Below are 20,771 nucleotides of genomic sequence, written 5' to 3' on the forward strand. Positions count from 1 at the left end.
AAACAAAAAAAATTTTACAGCTAAAAGATGGCATCCTCAAAATGAATAAAAACATTATGGTATTCAAGGACCTGCCACTCTATAGAGAACATTCGGTGACAGCAGTGATATGGAAACTAGCTTTCTTCTGTTTGAAAGCGTTTCCAGTTAAAATGATAAAAACTTTCATTACAACTAGTAAAGTTTCCAGTCTGACATACATTTTGCTATAAAAATAGATGGAATAAAAACGACAATGCTCCTACTGTCGGAGGATTTTTCTAATGCTTCCCAGACTGCAACTCCTATTGCATATCCAGTATGTCTATGCTTCAGACAATTGGATCCAAATGCTCAACTGACCACTTTCTGACTAACATACGGTCATCATTGAGACCAAGACTGAAATAATTCTAATCTGAAAAATACGATAGGTCTCCACTATATTCTTCAGTAAGATCTTGCTTAATACTACTAAATCATAGATGGTAATCATTTAGATTTAGTGGTATGAGAGCTAGAAGTGTTTGGCGCAGAGTTGCTCTTCAAGTAATTTATTTATTCTTATTCACTGGGATGTTTCGGAGCCCCAAAATCTCAAAACTTTGCTGCGGTTGTAATAAATGCAATGCATTACAGCCATGCGAAGATCAGTCTGTTTTCACCAGGACCTTAGGAGCCATATGAGAAATGGCGCATAAAAATGGAGCCAAATTAGAGAAAAAATCATAAGCCAACAACTTTTTCATGTTGCAAGAATCTAAAAGTTTAGAATTAAAGGAAAAAAAAGAGGAAGCATTGGTATTGCCCTTCCTTCGAATCTTTGATATATTTACCCAATACGACATGCTATGTGCTTGGTATTATCTTTCTCCCATTAAGGAATAACATCTTGTCGAAAAAACTAAAATTTTTGGTGGCAAGAGATACCTTTATCTAAGGTATTAATTTTTGCAATCATAGTTTTCACTTACCCAAACAGTCAACTTTTTGGATTTAGTTCTAAACTTGAAACAAATCTAAAATTATGATGACGAAACTATATTCTCGAAATTTAATCTGACGATTTTTTTTTCATTTTTAAGCAATCACAACAACAGTTAAACAGACAGATTGATATTATATAAAATTTGATCGATATCGACAATTTTGATGCTATGGACAACAAACCGAATTTCGCCCATTCCACTTCAGTTATCGTACTAGACGTATTTGATTATAGATTTCTTTTTCTAACTGTGGGAGGTCTACAACATGGACATTTGTCAAACTCTTGTGCTTAAATTTATGGAGAATGGCATTTTTTTTTTGTATTTTGCATGTATAATGTAAGAAAAAAAAATAGTTCTTAAATTCTTTAATTCAATTTAACATTCTCCGAAAATACGTGCTGAGCATTTGTCATACTTAATCTATACTTATAATAAAGCTCAATGTGTGTGTGTGTGTGTGTGTTGGCGCTCTACAGGCCAGGTCATTTGACATACAGCTACCAAATTTGGTACATGTATACCTTAGAGGTCGGGAATGTGCACCTGGGGTCCCTTTTTTGAAATTTTAATTAGAATTTTAATTATTAATTAAAAACTAACTTTCCCTCCAAAAACATCTTCCATTTTCCCCACCGCCAACTTTTCCGCCAAAATAATCTTCCATTTTCCCCAACGCCAAATGATTTAGGCTTTAGTTCTTTTTTTCTCCCAACAGTAATGAGGCTAGGGTTAAGATTTTTCGGCAGATTATTTTAAACGATTCTGTTTATTTTCTTAATGTTTTATGTTTTTTAAAATTAAACATTGTTAATTAATCCATGTTTCAGATTCATTCTGAAGTACTTTTGAATTAAAATAACACAGAATAAAGGAAATTAAAAATGTCTAATCTGCATAGCGTTACCCCAACTGGCGTAGAAAAATTCACGCATTTGCGTTACCGTAAAAGGCGAAGAAAATTCACGCATGCGCACTGTGTTCTGATTGTTGGCATGGCAACCATTATCAACGGACGATTTAAATTACTTTTAGGTTAGTTGTATGCTTTTGTAAGTAAATTGTATTTATGTTAGTTATATATTTTTTGTATATGTTTATAGTTTTAAGTACATCGTTTTTTAAGTAGTTTTTTTTAGCCTGTTTTCAATGATTTAAATTATTTTTAGGTTAGTTGCATGCTTTTGTAATTAAATTGTATTTATGGTAGTTATATAATTTTTGATATATGCTTATAGTTTTAAGTACATCGTTTTTTAAGTAGTTTTTTTAAACCTGTTTTCGACCGATTATTTTAAACGATTCATTTTATTTTCTTAGTGTTTGATGCATTTAAAATGAAACATTGTTAATGAATCGATCCGTTCATGATGAATCTGAGAAAATTTTGTTGACAAATTCTTGAGATATTATATAAATTAAGAAAGATATTCTTTAGTGTCCATAAAGTTTAAACGCTCAGTGACTCTATTATCAGTAATCATATTATTAAAAAAAATGCTTTGTTTCAGTAAAAAATATTATTATATTAATTGCAGATTAATCCTTTACACTTTAATTTAAAGCATAAATTCTACGAGGGGTAACAGAAAATTAGAGAGATACATATCACGTTATGACTGAAGGCCTTTATAATATTATGAGTGAATTATATGACTATCAAAATTTGAAGTTTTAAAATATTTTGCTGAAGAATCTATTAAAGTTGGAATTGCATAAAATATTTAATTATTAAAATTTTAACGAGCATTAAGATTGGCGAACCGGCTGGTCGCCAAAGGCGGCTAGTCTAATATAAGTAACACCACCAAACTGAGATCTCAACATCACAAGTGCTTGGACATTTTAAACGCGGGGCCTAATTTGAGGCAATTGGTCCAATCGGCTAAAATTCAATCCCGCTTTTCCTCCCAGTAATGATTTGAACACGATAGGAACCCGGTGTTTTTGAGACTATATTTTCCGTGATCCCTGATGTCATAATTTATGCACAGTGGATATAATCTTGTTAATTTTTTCTACACTACTACAAAAAGGAAATCCAGTTTTCATAGACCCATTACACGACCTCATTCAAACTTAATAAGTTGCTAATTAATACTGCTCCTCTGCCTTTTTAAAAGTCTTCTCCAATCTAGCGAATCCGGAAAATAAATAACGCTTATAAAGCTTATATCACGTATTTAAAGCAAAAGTTACTTGAATGATTATAATGATGCTATTAGCGCCATTCTTATTCATAGAGCATGAATTTTGAATGGATGTCATTATTTTTTTTTATCTGCAAACACATTTTTCAAATTTCATATATCTAAACACAATTCTTCCTTCTTGGTACTGGAATTTTATTCCTTGTTTTTGCTTCGGTAAAGTTTATAGCATATTATATGAAACTTGTCGAATACGTGAGAATAGTATACAGCAAGGAGCATTACATTAAAATTCAAAGTAAAATGTTTGAATATACAAGGAAATATAAGTATTTTAGTAAATAATTTTTATTCAAGTATGTGCGTAAAATAGCGCTTTCTTTCATAATTTTAAAGCCAGATGTATAAGGCATCTTATTCAAAAATTTCAGTTAATCATATTAAGAATCAGAAAGAGACCGGCATTGCAGTGATGTAAATTCAACTAATATTTTTCAAGTTAATATTTAATTCAAGTTAATAGTTAATATTTAATATGCTATTCTTTAAATTAATATTATTTAAACTTGAGTTTTAGAATAATTATTATGAATTGTTTAAGAAAACATGCTGAATTCCCATGCGTACTTAGTGGCTAAGTACATAATTGATATTGCAATGCATTAGGTATAGTAAAAAAAAAGTAATAGTAGGTATAGTAAAAAAAAACAATACATTTTTTTAGGTAATTTCACATTATTTATATCAACAATAGAAATAACTTTATACGCACTATATAATTGAAAGTAGAGGTAAATTATTATAGAGTAGATATTATTATAGAAAGTAGAGTTAATTATGTTTTGCAATTACTGATATAAAATGGGTTACATTTTGCTGCAGTGGGGATTGATACTCTATAAACAGACCATCATCTAGTTTTGTACATTAGAATTATGCAGTGCTAGCTTGTTCGCATGAACATAGAGGAATTGAAATGACCTGCTCAGAATCTAGACTTTAGTACCATAAAACTTCTCTTAGATGAATTATAACATGGGATTTAAGCAAACCAGAGTAGAGACAGAGTTTACCCCTTTTCCTTTACAAGAACTGGGTACAATTTCTGCAAAAATATTCCAAAAACTTATGTATATCTTTCTCCATGGAATACCTTATGGCAGTAAAATATGCCAAAATATTTTTTCTTAACAGAAATTGTGATAGATAACAGCGACCGCATACATTAAACTATATTCTGTGCATTAAGTTACATGATGTGACAATTCTAATGTTTGTTTGTTATATCTTATACTTTCAATAAATTTATCAAATTCTAGACTTATTAATATGCTCTGAGTCTTTTAGAACTTTCTTATCATAAAATATTGCTTTTATTCTTTTTTCTATTAATTTATTAATGTATCATCTATTAATTTCAGCGAAGCTAAATTGGAATTCTCTTTGATATCACTCAGAAAAGATTGCTTTCGTAAAGTATTAATGATAAGTTTATAGAATGATGTTTACTGCATTTTTCAAACTAACAATAATGGAATGCTTCCAACTTAATAAAAGGCAATTTTATAGATATAATTATATTTTCTCATCATGAGATTATTGGATTCAATAGCATTCCAATTTACCAAATTTCATCTTTTCATCTACGTCATTTGATTGAAATATAATTAATTTTGTCATATTCCAAATCTTTATTCAATTTATCAAGATGATATTTCTTTCCTAACAAAGCGGGAATAAAAAATATCATAATTTGGCAGCAATTTCAAATTTTTAACGCATATTTCAATGACAGAATCAAGGCGAGGGGAATTCACCAATCCCACGATACCTTCTGCTCTACACAGAGCAAATTTTCTTAACAAATACGATTACTTTAGAATTTTTCCTTTTTTTAAAAAATTCTTACAACTGAAATCGTCTGCCTGCCATTCTCCTGCATCTGGCAATAAATAAAAACGCGAACATCTACCTTCTCTAATCGGAACTCGCATTGAATAATGTCGTTTGTTGCAAACTAAATATTAAAGCTGCTTGGGGAATAGTAGGGAGAATGACCATATAAAAAAAGAATAATCTTAAGAAAACAGCGTAACGTAGTTTGGATGTAACTTTATTACGTAGAATATAAATTCGAGGCGAACGACGCCGCGTTCCTTCTTGATTGAATTTCGGAAACTGAAATATTGAAAAGCGTCGTGGGCACAGAACAATGGCGTCGCACAAAGGAGTACTTCTCGTTGCCAGATCCCCCGCTTCTATTGATCGTTTGATTTCATTTTAGTTTGTGCTATGGCTTGGGTTCCACAGAATTTTATTTTATTTTTTATTTATTTTTTCATCTTTTTCTTGTTCATTTCTTCACTTATTTCTTTATTTTGTGCAGTAGCAATAATCACTTTTTTCTTAACGTTGCTTCGGAAAGTTGGATTGAAGATGACAAAATCCTTATGATTTGCTTACATCGTTTGTTTCCCTCCAATTGGATAAACACAAATGTTCGAAATAAGAACGTTCTTCGTTCCTAAATTGTTCCTGGAAACAATTTAAAGGGTGTTTTTGTAGGGGGTGAGAGGGAGGGGGTTGAGATGAGAATGGAAGAATGAAACTTTGTTTCTATCCCGCGAAGAAGCGCATTTTAGCTTAAAAGAAGAAGATATTTTTATTTCATTGTCGAAAATGGAATAGAATTTAAAGAAATCGCTGAAGAATGAGGCTTGATGCCAGCGAGATTTGAAACAGATGGGACGTTTTTCTGAAGTAAATTTGATTTATCGCTTTAATACACAATCGGTTTGAAAGCCGAAAAGATAAACTTTAAAAATCCATAAAATATACTTCAAACTAAGTTTCGACTTCCAAATTTAGTTTGGATAGGAATATTGTTATTATATGTGTATAGATAATATTATATATGTTTTTTACTTAGGAAATCGGGTCGTAAAAATATTTGTCTAGCGCTGATTCTGGGATGGATTTCTGAATCAAGAGAAACTTAACACTGGAATAACCAAAACTGCCATTTTTCAGTATTTTAGATTTCTTGATGAATTTCACGTGGATAGGGGACATTATCGATAAAGATAATTGTCAAAATATATGTTGTAAAAACATCAGATTTTTTTTGCAAGTAAATATTACATCTGATGCTGTTGCTATTAACGATAGTTTTCGTACTCCTATAACAGAGTTCAATAAGTATAAAAGTAAGTATAAAGTTCATTAGTGGAAACATGATTTACATTGGTTCTTAAAAGTGAATATACATCTAGTCTTTTTTCATTAAAGATATGAGGCAGGAGAGATATTAAAGTGTAAAGCACATAAATGCAGTTCATGACATTGTAAAATGAAAACGGCAGCATTATCAGTTTACTACTTTTCGGCATAACTGCCATTCATTTTGAGGTATTTGTCTCAGCATTGGATCAATTTGAAAATCCTGGTTTTATAGACCGTCATCGGTCCGTTCGTACAAAACTCCAATGATTCGGTTGGGAAGTTTTGAAACTCCCACCAAACAACCCTGATGTTGGCATCCTCGAATTTTCATCTGTTTACACCCCTGAAGAGCTCCTTGTCGGTCAAAAGTGGACTCTGATGATGACCTCATATTGACCAACGACATTCATAAAATCGGGATTTTCAAACTGATACAACTGATTCAAACAAAAACAAATTGTTAATAATTTCATTTCTGATTTACATTGTCTTCCATTGCATTTTTTATTATTGTGTACAAAATTATATATTGTGCATAATACTTATTGATGCCCCCCTCATATTAAAAAAAATATTATTTTCACGTTTAAGAGCTGAAAAATAACAAAGGATATACTGTATAAAAAACTCTTTTAAACAAGAACAAGGTACTGATAATATTTTAAACATAAATTTTATATCAGAGTTAAAAATTTCTTAGTCACAGAATTAAGTATCAACCAGTCTAACGCGTAAATTAAGAGAAAAATTAGATGGACTAAGATTTTCTTGCATATCCTTTTACTTTCAAAAAGATTCTACATCTAAAGGCATATCATTGAGTTAACAAGTATTTGTATAGCTTGAAAGGTTACTTTTAGCTGCTGATATTTGTCTATTATTATTGCGAAATTGAGTCTATTCCTAATATTGCGTTTTTGTACAGATTTTTGTAATCAAGATGTTTTAATATAACATTGAGGTATGGAAACTGAGGTGGAGTATACAATTGTTTTTTACAAGCTGTTGTTTTTATTGTCAAAATTATCTTATTTTGTACCAGGCATTATCCCAGCTCTTTAAAATAGACTGTTTAATAGCTATTACCTTAAGAGAGATCGGAAAGTTCATTACTCCAATTGATGTTCCACTTTCAGAATATTAATCCTCCATTGCTTCTTTTCAGTTTTAAACAAAAATGTTCCTCTAATGAATAATGTGGTATACTATTATTATTTTAGCACTGCGGCAACATATGCTGCTCAGGTATCCTACACGGTTGCTAAGCAATGCTGATGTCATTATAGTAATGATGAGGTGCGATGTAAAGTTTTTATGAATCTATTTTTAATGGTGTCGTTGATTCTGCCGTGTATATTTTTAGAAATAATGTTACATTCAAAAATTATTACTTTTGGCTGCAGTATTTCAACTCAAATCTTTTCAGGCCAATTTGACTGAAATTTGTTTTACAGGAACCTGACTTTGGAGTATAGAGTCAGAACAGCTTGTAATCTATAGAAACTCTAACTGTGTATTAAAATCAAAATTTGTGAACAGGATCAAACAAAATAATGTTTCAATGAGGAAGATGGCAGGCCTATTATTAATGAAAACTCAAACTGGTGAGCCAAATAATGAGCTTGTAAATCATTTAGTTAAAATCTGAGCAATAGCAGATAAAGTTGTTAACACACTAAATCCATGTTCTGTTACTAAATTTAAAATAAAAATATCTTAAAAGCCTTGCTAGAAAACTGGATTAATCAAGGTGGTGATGATTTTTCTAACGCTTAATCGCAATAAATTTACTATACATTTTCTATCATGGCACGATATTCGTCCCTTTTAAATTCGTTACCGAAAATTCGTCTGATTGGTGTACTACGAGAAACCAAACAAGCTCGATAACGGATAAGATGCTTTATTTCTCGAGAACATACGAAAAACAACCAGCAAAGCACAGCAGAAGCGTTCACCAAGACAGCACTTGCAGAAATCACCAACTCATACTCAAGTAACAAATCTCTAATTAAATAACAATACAAGACTATAATTAAATAGAAAATGTACCGCTATCACATTAAAAAGAGAGAACTCATTCGACTCACTCGTTTGAACTGTCTCGCATTTTTATAATCTCCGTGACATGATGTAGAATTTTCTAGATAGAACCTCAAATTTCAATTTTTAATAAAGATAACTAAGCCTTAATTTTTTTGAGAAATTTCATTTTGATATCAAGTTGCCAAATGTTAGCCAAGTTCGAAAGAGGAGGGGGTCATTAACATTGCTTTAACTCAACATGCTAAAATTTCTATAAACATTATTATCAGAGTTACTGTACAAGGAAGTAATAAATACTACAGATTCATAAAACAGTCATCATCTTAAAATTTTAAAATAAGCTCTAAGAAATTGATGTAACTATTCATCATGCCGGAGGGCCATGAATCTTTTTAGTTTGGGGGCATATCTAGCTAAAACCAATAAACTGAATGAAATGAAACTTAATATGTAAACTGTGAAAACTGAGATGACCTTTTCAAATAAATAAATCTGAATTTCTAGTTGGAAGTCTAATTTACAAAGAAGGTCAACGCAATGAAAATACTGTACGTGGGCAGGAGACCTAATGTTAATTAATAAAAAAGATATTTCTGTCGGTTTCACACTGAATGCCTCTTATTTTTCTGCGCGCATTTTTTATCAATCGAAAAAAATGAAAATTTTCCCAATCTTTTTCTCCACACCTACATTACAAACCACTTTCTTTCAAATAGCACCAAATGTCTCCCATGAATAATTTTCAACTGAATGGTTTTGTAGAATTCGTTTTTCCTAGTTTGAATCAGAAATTTTGTTTCATTTCATTCATTAGTATTAATTGCAGATATTTCCAAACAGAAAAATTAAAATCATACTATATCACTCCAGTATTAATTTCTTGTATACGAAATGCACGAAAAGAAAATATTACAATCTTAAAAAAAAATCTCAACCTTGAGATTAATGAATTTCCACGTGTCAACTTCTATGAATACGAAAAACACATTTTTGAAATTACGAATATATCTATAGATTTATGAATTATAATTCCCCCCCCCCCCATTCTCTACATTATATATATATATATATATATATATATATATATATATATATATATATATATATATATAAACCAAAAATCTAAACATTAGGTAATTAAAACCTATTATTAAAACAATCTAAAATTAAAATTATTTTGGAAACTAAACTAAATTATTTCGGTATCGCAACTAAAAATTATTTCTGATTCAAACTAAAAAGTAAAAGAACAGAAAAAGCACTATTGTATTTAGAGAGCGCAAATGCAGCTACTACTAAAACACAGATGAATCTAGACACTAGCCCTGAAGATTTTCTCAAGGGTCACCCTCAGGCAGTGATTAAAAAAAAGGGATTTTTTCTGTGAGGAAATACAGACTAAAATTTCCAACAGTATTGATTCCCCGTGACCCGAAAATCCCCTGAAATTAGGCCTAAGAGATATTATGCTTAATTTGATTGCATATGGTATGCTTTGTTATTGATTATATATGTTTATTAGGTCACTGATATTGCTATGTTACATTTGTTTTGATTATTTTACTTATATATTGCATAATAAAGATGTGTAAAATTGGTATATTGGTAATTCAAATATATTTTTATGTTTATTATATATATATATATATATATATATATATATATATATATATATATATATATATATATATATATATTGTTATTATACACTATGCTTTTCTTTGTGGCAATTCTGTGAAATCAAAGTTTTTTTTTTACTTCCTAAACTCTTTCCAATCTTTATGTTTTTCAAACATAAATGACTGAACATGAGATAAATGAATGGATGAATTTTGGAATTTTAAATAATTAATCTCAAAGTAATTTTTATATTCTATTATAAGGTTTCCCCCCTTTTTTAAGGATAAACTTATATTTAATTTTAAACTTATATTTTTTACATTTTATTTTAAACTTATATTTTTTATATTTTATTTTATAAACCTATATTTTTTTAATTTATGCGAAAAATTTATTTTTTCACATAAATTTCAACAAATAATTTCAATTAATAATTTTGCCCTTTTTTATGTTTTTACTCTATAGTAAAATAGTAACATACTCTTTATAGTCTCATAGTAACTCTTGCATGTTAGAACGTCTCTAACACCCTATAAAAATGGGATTTTGTGTATATGTACTCCTTGAAACATTAGCAGGAAGAAGATTGTTCGAAATTGCATGTAGAAAAAGCCATGTCATTGACTTTTACTTTTAAGTAAAAAAAACAGTTACGCTCTTTCACTAGAAATTACTGAGAGATAAAGTTGATTGAAGTAAATGCATGATATTTCACAGAAAATCATATTAGTACTCGATTACTAATAATTATAACTAAATGCATGCTCTCATTTGCATTGCATACTAAATTTGATAGAAAACAGCATATGTATGAAATATGCGACAATTTCCTTATATAAAAATGGAATCTTCGTTTCTGATTTAGAGTTTCAGTTTTTGTTGATAAGCTTACATTCCGTGAAACTTTTTATGAAGTAATGATTGAATAAAATAATATGGTATTAAAATAACACTAAATTAATATTTTGTAAATCAGTATTTCCCATTATTCGGCTGAAATTTGTTTCTGAATTTATATGCGAATTATATTAGAAAATATCAAGCGAGTTGTGCCTGAAAGTATCAGTAATATGAATTATATACTGCTAGGAATAGTTATATGTATTACTAAAAAAGTACCAGTTTTTTAAAATACGGTGTTAATTTATGGTTACCAAATACTCTCAATTCCAATCAATAATGAAGCAACCAATAATAAGCTCTCAATAAAGTGTGACACACACATCATCAGTTAAGTAATCAGAGTTTATTTTGTGAAATTCAGACTTGAATCGATTGTGTTCATAACACTGGGCATTTTGACAACGAGAAATTTTTCAGATTTAACTCCGGATAATTCTGAGGTTACTTCTTAATTTTGAATACTTGCAATAGTTTATTGTGAATCTCGAACAGCCGGCGTCCTGGCATAGGGGTAGCGCGCCTTCCCCGTGATCTGGGTGTTTTGGGTTCGAGTCCCGGTTTGGGCATGGTTGTTCTTCATCCGTTATATCTGTGAGATGTGTGAATGTGCCCTTCCCCCTATAAAAAGGGGCTGTGCAAGCGAATGTGACGCGTGAGTAGCAAAATTGTATTGTGGCCCTAGCTGGCGCTACTAAAAACAAGAGACGCTCTCTCTCGGCTTAAAATCGCTAAATTCGGAATGAGCTGGCTTGTCCATGTGAAGTGCATTAAAAAAAAAAAGAATGTTGGACATATTTTTTTGGAAAAAATATATCAAAATAATTTTTATATGCCTCACAATAAGTTTAATTTTAAAATCTTCGTTAGATGTGTACTGGGGAAAAGGAATATATTTATATAATAATAATAATAATAATATATATATATATATATATATATATATATATATATATATATATATATAACAATAAAAAAGAGTATTTCATTAAAAGAAATATCATCGACAATTTGTTTCAAAAAATAAATTGTCATATTCAAAAAGGGCAAGAGTTCAAGCAATTAATCGCTTAAATATTTCAGGATGTTTTATGCAATTTTTGTAATTAAATATTAAATTTTTCTGCATAGTAATGTTTTTTTTTAAATAAATTCTTGTTAAGTTCCCGCATCATCCTAAAATATAAATTTTAATGGAGGATCTGCAGAATTAATAAAGATAGAATGGCCTTATTTATTAACTATTGATTTTTATTATAATCGTAGACCTAATAATCAAAAAGAAATGCCCTAATTGATAAGAAGGTATTAATCTTAATTCCGGTTTGTCGTGTTGAAATATTTTCTTAATATTCCAGAAATGCATTGATATTTTTTAAAAAATAAAATGGAATAATATGAAATCGTCATACATCCTTTAGTCAAATGGTCCTTTTATAAAAAATAATAAATGAAAAAGAATCTGCTGGACATGTAATAGCATTTAAAAAATCAAAATGCCAACTATAAGAGTAAATATCTCAACATCCAAAAATTAAGAATAAATGCTTGCCGAATTTATAAAAATAGCATATTGATTACGGTAGCCTATTATTAGCTTAAATTTAGAAGCAATTAACAAAATTGACGGTATGACTGAGAACTTTAACAAAGTATTCCATTGTTTTTCAGAAACGATTTGGAAAACTGTTTTTATTTATTTATTTATTAACATATTAATATCTTAGTAAACGAAAACGATAATTATTTTACAAAGAAATTTTTAAAAATGCGAAAAAACCAGTCAATTTCTTATTTATGTAAAGAATTAATGTTAGAATGTTAAATTAATGAGTTTTAATAAAGTATAAAAAGATAATAAAAATCGTTATATTAAAAAAATGTACGAATTTACAATAGAAATCAAAATTGAAATTTTTTTTTTTTTTGAAATTTTTCACTTTTACTGTGGTTTTGAATTTTAAAAACCGTGACCCGCTTCAGGCATCTTCCTCCTTATCTGATCACTTCTCAAAATTACATTCCATAATATTCACATAACCTACTCATTGTTTCGAATCGGGATGTAAATATAACCTACTTAATTTGAAAAATTCTTTTTAACATTTATTTATAGTCCTGTAATAATTTTGTAAAATTTATGAATAAAGTATGAAATATTTATTTTGAATAGTATTTAGAAAATCAATAAAAAAGTATTTAAAATAAATAAACAAAATAATTTAAATATTTTGAATAATATTTTTATAGATCAACTAGGCTTTTATAAAAAGGTAGATAAATTTTCATCGAAGTAGAATTTTATTGAAAAGATGGAAAGGAAAGAAAGAAAAGGATTACTCCATAGAAAAGTGAAAAGAATAAAAATAAACTTCTAGAAGCCAAAAAGCAGTTTGAAATGGCATTTTGAATCTTATATATCGCCTTATTCTTATACACAAAGTTATCCTTACACATCATAATCCTTTATGATTGACGTCAATGTTGTTTAATACTCGCGAGAAAACATGCAAAATTTTAAAATTAAACAAATATTTTCATACGTTAACTAAACCTTCTATAAATGTGATGTTAAATTGACATCCCACAACTTCTTTCATTTTGATTTTTATTATTAATAAAATATTTGAAAATTTCTTGACTTGATTCAACTATTTTAAAGGTTATACCAGCATTCTTATCCATTTTTTTTGAAATTAGAGATTTTAAAATGCTTTTTTCTGATTATTAGAAATCAGTTTTTAGATTTTGATGTTCCCAAATTTGATTTTTGCAACAATGAAATTTTTTTTAAAACTTTGGATCGGTTTATCAAAGCCAATACATCGCTTGTTCTTTTAATTAATTAATCAATTAATGACGATACAAAAAAAAAGAAAAAAAACCATCGAATGGCATGCAGAGTGCATAATAAAATATCATTGTGCCAAAAAATGTAAATAAAGATAGAGCTAGAGATGGAGCTATAATATATTTAAAAAAAATTCTGATCAATTGATTTCGATTTCTTTGTTTTATATCTGAGAAATAAATAAAACTAACGCTCTACCATTTTTCGTGGATTAGCTACCAGAACTCGCTGTGCTCCTTATAGTTCCCATTACCAAACTATCACACATAATAGATATTATATGATATTCTTCAACAGCATGTTGGATGAAAAGCAAAAGAATCAAAACATTCTTCTAAACTTGACCAATAAGCATTGAGAGTTCTGATTTTTTTCGCTATGCATATAAAGTAGCAAAATTGTTCTAGTTGCTGAGGTTGCGGAATTTTCTATCAAAGTTTAATTTTAAGATCTCTATGAAAGAATGAGGTTGAGAGGAGCGGAGAATCTTTGAAGTCAATCTAAGGACCTTAATATTTCACATTAAATAACAATTGGCGAAATCGATACTCTGGCTGAGGATTTTCTAACGAATAAATCCTTTCTTCCACAACTTCAACAAGGAATAAGCCATTAAATAATGTTTTCGTGATTTCCTACAAAAAATGGAAGGCAGCGCGGTGGTAGTAAGACAATGATGACGTATGCATGTTGACATTCGTATGTCAATGATGACGTATTCGGGGTCATGAGCTTTAAATAGAAAATAAAAACTGGCAAAATCTGTACTGTGATTGAAGCTTGGAGGGAAGCTTTTTGACTCATGCAATGATATGGATAATAGTAGTTATATGATTTATTTCTAACTTAATTCTTTATGCTTTGCATTATGAGCTATTTTTAATGTGAGAAATCGAGTAGAGTTTTGAAGAATACACAATCTTATATTTGGCACAGCACAGGAAAAGTTGGATCATGAGCTATAATAAAATGCTTATCTACCTTTAAATTTTTACATCACTTCAATGCAGTAACATAGACTGAAGACGGCAAATTAACCGTACACAAAGTTCCTCATATCCGAGTAATCATCGGGTAGCAGGGATGTCTTTCGAATCTTCTATCGATAGCTTATTGCGGTGGATTTTCAATTGAATGCTCGAATTCTATACATTGTTTGTAATGCTTCTAAATAACTCTCTGTTAATAAATGCTTAAATTACAACCTTTGATATATTCCAAGATTTGCCGTTTCTTTTGACAACTTATAATATTCATAAATGACATAAGGTAACGAATAATATTTTGCTTGATGTCTGGAATATTATAATTAATTTTGACTTTATTTGGCAGGAATATTTCAGATATGAAAACAGCTTTTGCCTATTAACTCTACTTTTTCAAATTTGATGCAATTAAATAATAAAATATTTGAAACTTTAAAAGCAAAGTACTCTCGCAAAGCAAAGAAAGATCACATGAAGTGATAAAAAAAAAAGAATATTAGCATTTGTCATCACACAGAGCGTTCTCTAACGAATTAAAAAAATAAACTATATAATACTACAACTTCTGTTGCGAAGACGATTAAATTTACGAACATCTGTTAAGCGATATCTTTGATTCGTATGCTAATGGATAGTGAAAATAAACAATACTATTAATAATAATAATAAAAAAAACTAAACACATATGACATGACTGGTGGAAAAAGAATTGCCAGTCAGCGAAACCTTATTTAAGTAAGATGGAATTATCTTGCCTTAACTGAAAATAAATCTAAAATTAATAAATCGATTTCGTGAAAGTTGTGGGTCTGGATAGTGCTTAATTTGAGCACATAAAACAAAAATGCATTGAGTATATAAAAAATAAGTAGGAAAACTTGTAAATTCTATGGTCGCTAAATCCTCGTATAGCTCATCGCTCTGAGGATGATGTATGAGGTTGCTTATCCTCATAAATGGTTTTCAGTTTGTGGATTCCAAGAATTAAATAGAGCAAAAAATAAGGAACTTATGTGCTCTTGCAGACAACAACGTTCTGGTCTAACACGAGATTAAAAATAATTTTGATTAAATTAACATAAAGCTTTATTGCTTCAGAAACCTTGGTTATAATATGATAATTATCCTTCATTTCACAACCATTTAGAAGTTTTTCATTACATTTCATGACTTACATCCCCATTTTTAGATTCAAAAATTGCCCATCTGGTTTGGACGGAGGGAAATGAATTTTATTTTTTAACAGGAAAAAGATAAAAACTAATAAAAATATTAGAAGCATATACAAAAACATATAAACATATAAATTATACATAAAGCAAAACAATAAGAAAAAATGGCAAAAAAGTAAAGATACAATACATAATAAAAGACATGGGGAATTTAGTGCGAAATGAAGCTGCTCTATAAGAAAATTGTTCTCTTCACCCATAAAATGAATTAGAAGCCAAAATCTGGTTCTTGATAAATCATTTCTGATGAAGTGTTTAAGCCACCGTTATTTCCTGTTGCAATAGATTGGTAATGGAAAGGAGACTTTTAGCAAATGTTTTGTTGAATAGTGTATTGGATCATCTTTTACACCACAGAAGCAGTTATCGCTCATTCGGAGACTGAAACGAAGAATATATTAAAAGAAGGAACCATATTCTGAAATAAATATAACTTCTTCTCTACTCTAACTTATTGGCTTGTTTGAGACTTTGGGCATCATTTCATACGCACTTCTGTTGGTTTTTTTCGTTGTCTAACTTGTCTTTGCCAAAACTCTTTGGCAGATAATTTTGGCGATATTAATGAAAGATAACGAACAAACGAAGATAAATAATTTCACCAGAACGTAAAGGCAACGGAAGACCAATCTGATGGAAATTTGTAAGAATCTAAAAAGACTGTGTTAAAAGAATCATTCAATATATCGAACGCAAGTTCTGGAGAGGAATAAAGTAATCGTTTTCCTTTGTTTTTGAATAATTCTTATCATTTTTTAAAAATTTTAATTAATCCAATGTAGGTTTACAGCTGGATTTCTGTATTTTTTCAATTTATTAAAAGGTTTTATAAAATTTCATATGGAAAAATGTTTTTTAAAAATTTAACTCCAGTAATTTAAACACGATGATTTGGATCATTGCCTAGAAAAATTTGGCGATTTTGCATAGATATAAAGAAAATGTAAAACCAATACCTAGGAAGATATAATACTAAGGTGATATCAAATTATTCTTGGAATGTGCTAAGAGCCTGCGTAAATAAAGCTATATTAAGAATGTCAGACAGAAGAAATTTTTCGATGCAAATAAATAAATATATAAATAAATAATGGCACGTTCTTTTATTTCTATTTTATTATTCTTATTTCTAATTTTTAATCAAGTACTTTAAAATATCATAAAAGTTGTTATACCTTTTCACAGTTAGAGTTTGCTACATAATTTTTTAAGGGAAAGAGTTTTTCTATTAATGTTTATATTATAAGTTTTATTTAAAATGTTAATTTAAATAATACAATCGACATAATTTGCTAATAAGAATTCATGAGAAAAAGTAATATTTTATGAATATTCAATACCTGAAATACTTATAAAATTAGCTAAAATACCTCGCCACCAACATTTGTATAATTTACTTGATTTTATGCTTCGAATATTTAAATGCACCTCGTCGAAAATAGTGTAATAAACTTAAAATCTTATTCAGGAAGTTATAAATTGGTAAAAAATGTAAGCAATCCTAATTGTTACATTTATAGACTGCCATAAAGCTAGAAATCACAAACATTTTCTTACCTTACAATCTTCTATTTTATAGGTATTTTCTTTTATGGTGATAGACATTCTTGTTCGATTAATTGGGATCTTCGCAAAGTCTGCAAAGAAAAGAAAATCCTTTAACATTTTGTATAATTAAATTCAAATAAACACATTAGATGTAATAATGAAAATTCTTTGGAAATTCATATTTTAGATATGTAATTTATGAACTAAGGAATCTATTAATATGCAGGACAAAAATTTATTCTCGTATACATTTTTTAAATAAATTCACAAAAGGAAGAAAAAAATTCATCGAGGATGTTAAACTATTCTATAATTTAAAATAAAACACTGAATAAATTATCTCAAGTATTAAACAATCACACCCAGAAGTATCTGTATTCAAACTTAATGACATTTATTTATTTCTGAATGAGTGAAATATGTGATAAAATACACAAAAGTTGTAAGCGATGAGTTTATGAATTTTATAAAAGTGTAATTAGCCTTATAAATTAAAATCAATGCATATTACTTTTAAAAGTATACTGTTTTTTGAAACAAAATAATACCAAACAGAAAAAGAATAATGTACTTAAAGTGTTTTACATTAATAACAATCCCTCAAATGTAGTTTAACTCCAAATTATGCATTTCGTATTCACTTTTTTTGGCCATTTCTTTTCACTCCAAAAAGAAATGACTAATCATTTAAAATAAAATAAACGTAATAATACTTCTCCATTTATATTGATAAAATTGACACTGGGAAAGTCCTTAGAGCAAATGTTGCAAAAATAACGAGACTAAATTTCACTGTAACAAATTAACTACCGCAATTATGAAATATAAATCTCCGAACGAACAAAAAACTCATTTTCCAAAACATCTCCAAACAATACATTCAAAATGCAATTAACAGTTAAAAGATTTCAAAATGCACCACAAAAAATTTGTTATTCGTTTACAACAGACGATAATTTTTCACTGTCGGAAATTAAATCTAACCGAGTTGAGCAGTTACGCGCCTACAAACATCACTTAAACAACGATGCCATTTTTTCGCTAATAACTTTACCAAACATTAATCATTCGTTAAAACACAATTTTACTTCTCACTTCAAATGGAATGCGTTTTTTTATTGTCTGCTGCTTTTATTCTTATTATCCGTCTCTACTCTCGAGCGACACAATTAGAAACTGTCACGGTTGCCGCCGCTAACTTCATGAAGATCGACGGCGGAAAAATTTATCCCCCGTTTTAGTGGACAAAAGGTAATCAACAAAATGCCGTTTTCCGAATCGCCGTTTTCTAATTGGAGGAAGACTATCCCCCCTTTTTTTGTGCCGTTTTTATTTTTGTTTCCCTTTTTAATGCCTTCGCAACATCGTTCATTTATCTCCTGCAATCTGGGCAGATAACGACTGCATTTAGAACGCTCTTAAACGCATTCCACAGCTTTCGCACCGCCTCTGTATTCGTCAGCCAATGTTGGGGTTTGTTGTGCATGACGTCAGTCGTACGCCCCACCTCTCTGGAAGTTGGCAGCGGAGTCATGCGGCTGGTTGGCTTCAGTGCATTACTCGTCAGCGGAGCGAAATAATCATTTTCAGTGTAAGTGAAGTTCGTAGTTTTCACTGCATGCCACGCCACTGAGAAGCTCAAGACTGCTTGAATATTTGACCAGAGGATATCAAAGGTAACGTTTTTTTTTATTACTCCTTTTTAACATAACATCTTCAATTAATCGTACAATTAAAAATTCTAATAAATCTGTTAAAAAAGCATTGCAAAAGATTTTTTTAAAATTGTATTGTCATCAACAAAATAATCTTCTTTATAAAATTAATTAATTGTGATATTGATATTTTATAACAATGTATAATAACTAGATACATAACGAAAAAAACTCAGATATTTAATTTATATTCCAAAAATTTTAAAACTGATTAAACATAAGACATAAGAATTTACTTTTTATGTTTAATATAAAATTCTAAAAAGTATTTCTATTTCTTTTTAATTTTATAAACTATTAGAAAGATTAAAGAACGAATTATTTATAATGAAGTTGAATTCAATACTTTTATTTTATCTTCTTAAAAATATTTTTTTACACTTTCTTTGACTTGATATATCAATAAACAAAATTTTAATAATAGACACGATATTTAATTTCGTGTATTCTTAAAATGTAAATAAAAATTGTCTTAATTTTTAGTAAAGTTAGAATTATTTTTCAGATACATTGCTTTTAATAAAATCAACAATGAAAAAAAAAACAGACTGAAATTCTATAATATTTATATGTTCTCAGCATGAGCTTTCAGTTGCATCACTTTTAAAAACAAAAGATACATAAGATAAAACAAAAGTTTTGATTATCTGAAGAAAAAGCATAGAAAGATTTTTGTATATTTCCGGTGAATATCATTTATGGTTACAAATTACCAATTTATAAAGATGATGGAATTTAATATAAAATACAACAGAAGGGGAAATACATATTGAATCAACTGAATACGTAATTAATTTAGCAATATAACCCATATAACTTTTTTTATGAAATTTGCTAATAAATGTTTTGAGAATTGAATGCAGAAATAAAAGTGATTCAAGTAATATTTTACTTATTTCATTTGACAACTTTTTTTATCATTTATGCTATGGATCATTGATTAAAAATCAAATTATTTATTGATTACTTTTTTTTCTGAATTAGATATTGCAGAAAAAATTTATTTAATTGTTATTCAAATACTTAAGAATAAATATAAAAGACTGAGAAATTTATGAACATCAATTTTATCAACTTATTTGAGAAAGTTCATGGTAATTCAGTTTAGTTATATTAATTATTGGGTCCTATACATAGAAGATATTTAACAAAAGATGCATGATAAATAACAAGCCGCATTAAAAGTAAATCAGAAATTATATGATGCGAAAAATCAAGGATCGACCAAACTTTTCATTCCTAAAATTGAACGTTTTTCATGTTATTCGTGGATTAAAAAATGACCTTTCAATATTAATTATATTTTCTGTATTAAAAGATATTAACATATGGAATTTACCATAAGAAATTTGAAATTTTTTCAGCCTTAAGAATTATTTTATTATTTATGAAAATTATGTTAAACAGACAATCAATCAATTAAAATATATGGAAATTTAAATGACAATATAATTTCAAGAATGTTTTATGCATTTCACTATTTATCTGCAATTTTCATAGCTTCCCTTAAATATCAGACGCATATTTGAAAGC

General features: G+C 28.7%; 1 protein-coding gene across 1 annotated transcript in view; it reads left to right on the plus strand.

The window, feature by feature from the left end:
* The first annotated feature begins 19,124 nt into the window (after positions 1–19,124).
* LOC129971798 (paired mesoderm homeobox protein 2B-like) overlaps positions 19,125–20,771 on the plus strand; it is a 106,101-nt gene continuing 104,454 nt past the window's right edge. Inside the window, exon 1 of the mRNA XM_056085774.1 lies at positions 19,125–19,199. The gene's annotated coding sequence lies outside the window, so the exon portion shown is untranslated. The remainder of the gene's footprint in view (positions 19,200–20,771) is intronic.

The sequence above is a fragment of the Argiope bruennichi genome, chromosome 6 (genome assembly GCF_947563725.1).
Source record: "Argiope bruennichi chromosome 6, qqArgBrue1.1, whole genome shotgun sequence".
Classification (NCBI taxonomy): Eukaryota; Metazoa; Arthropoda; class Arachnida; order Araneae; family Araneidae; genus Argiope; species Argiope bruennichi.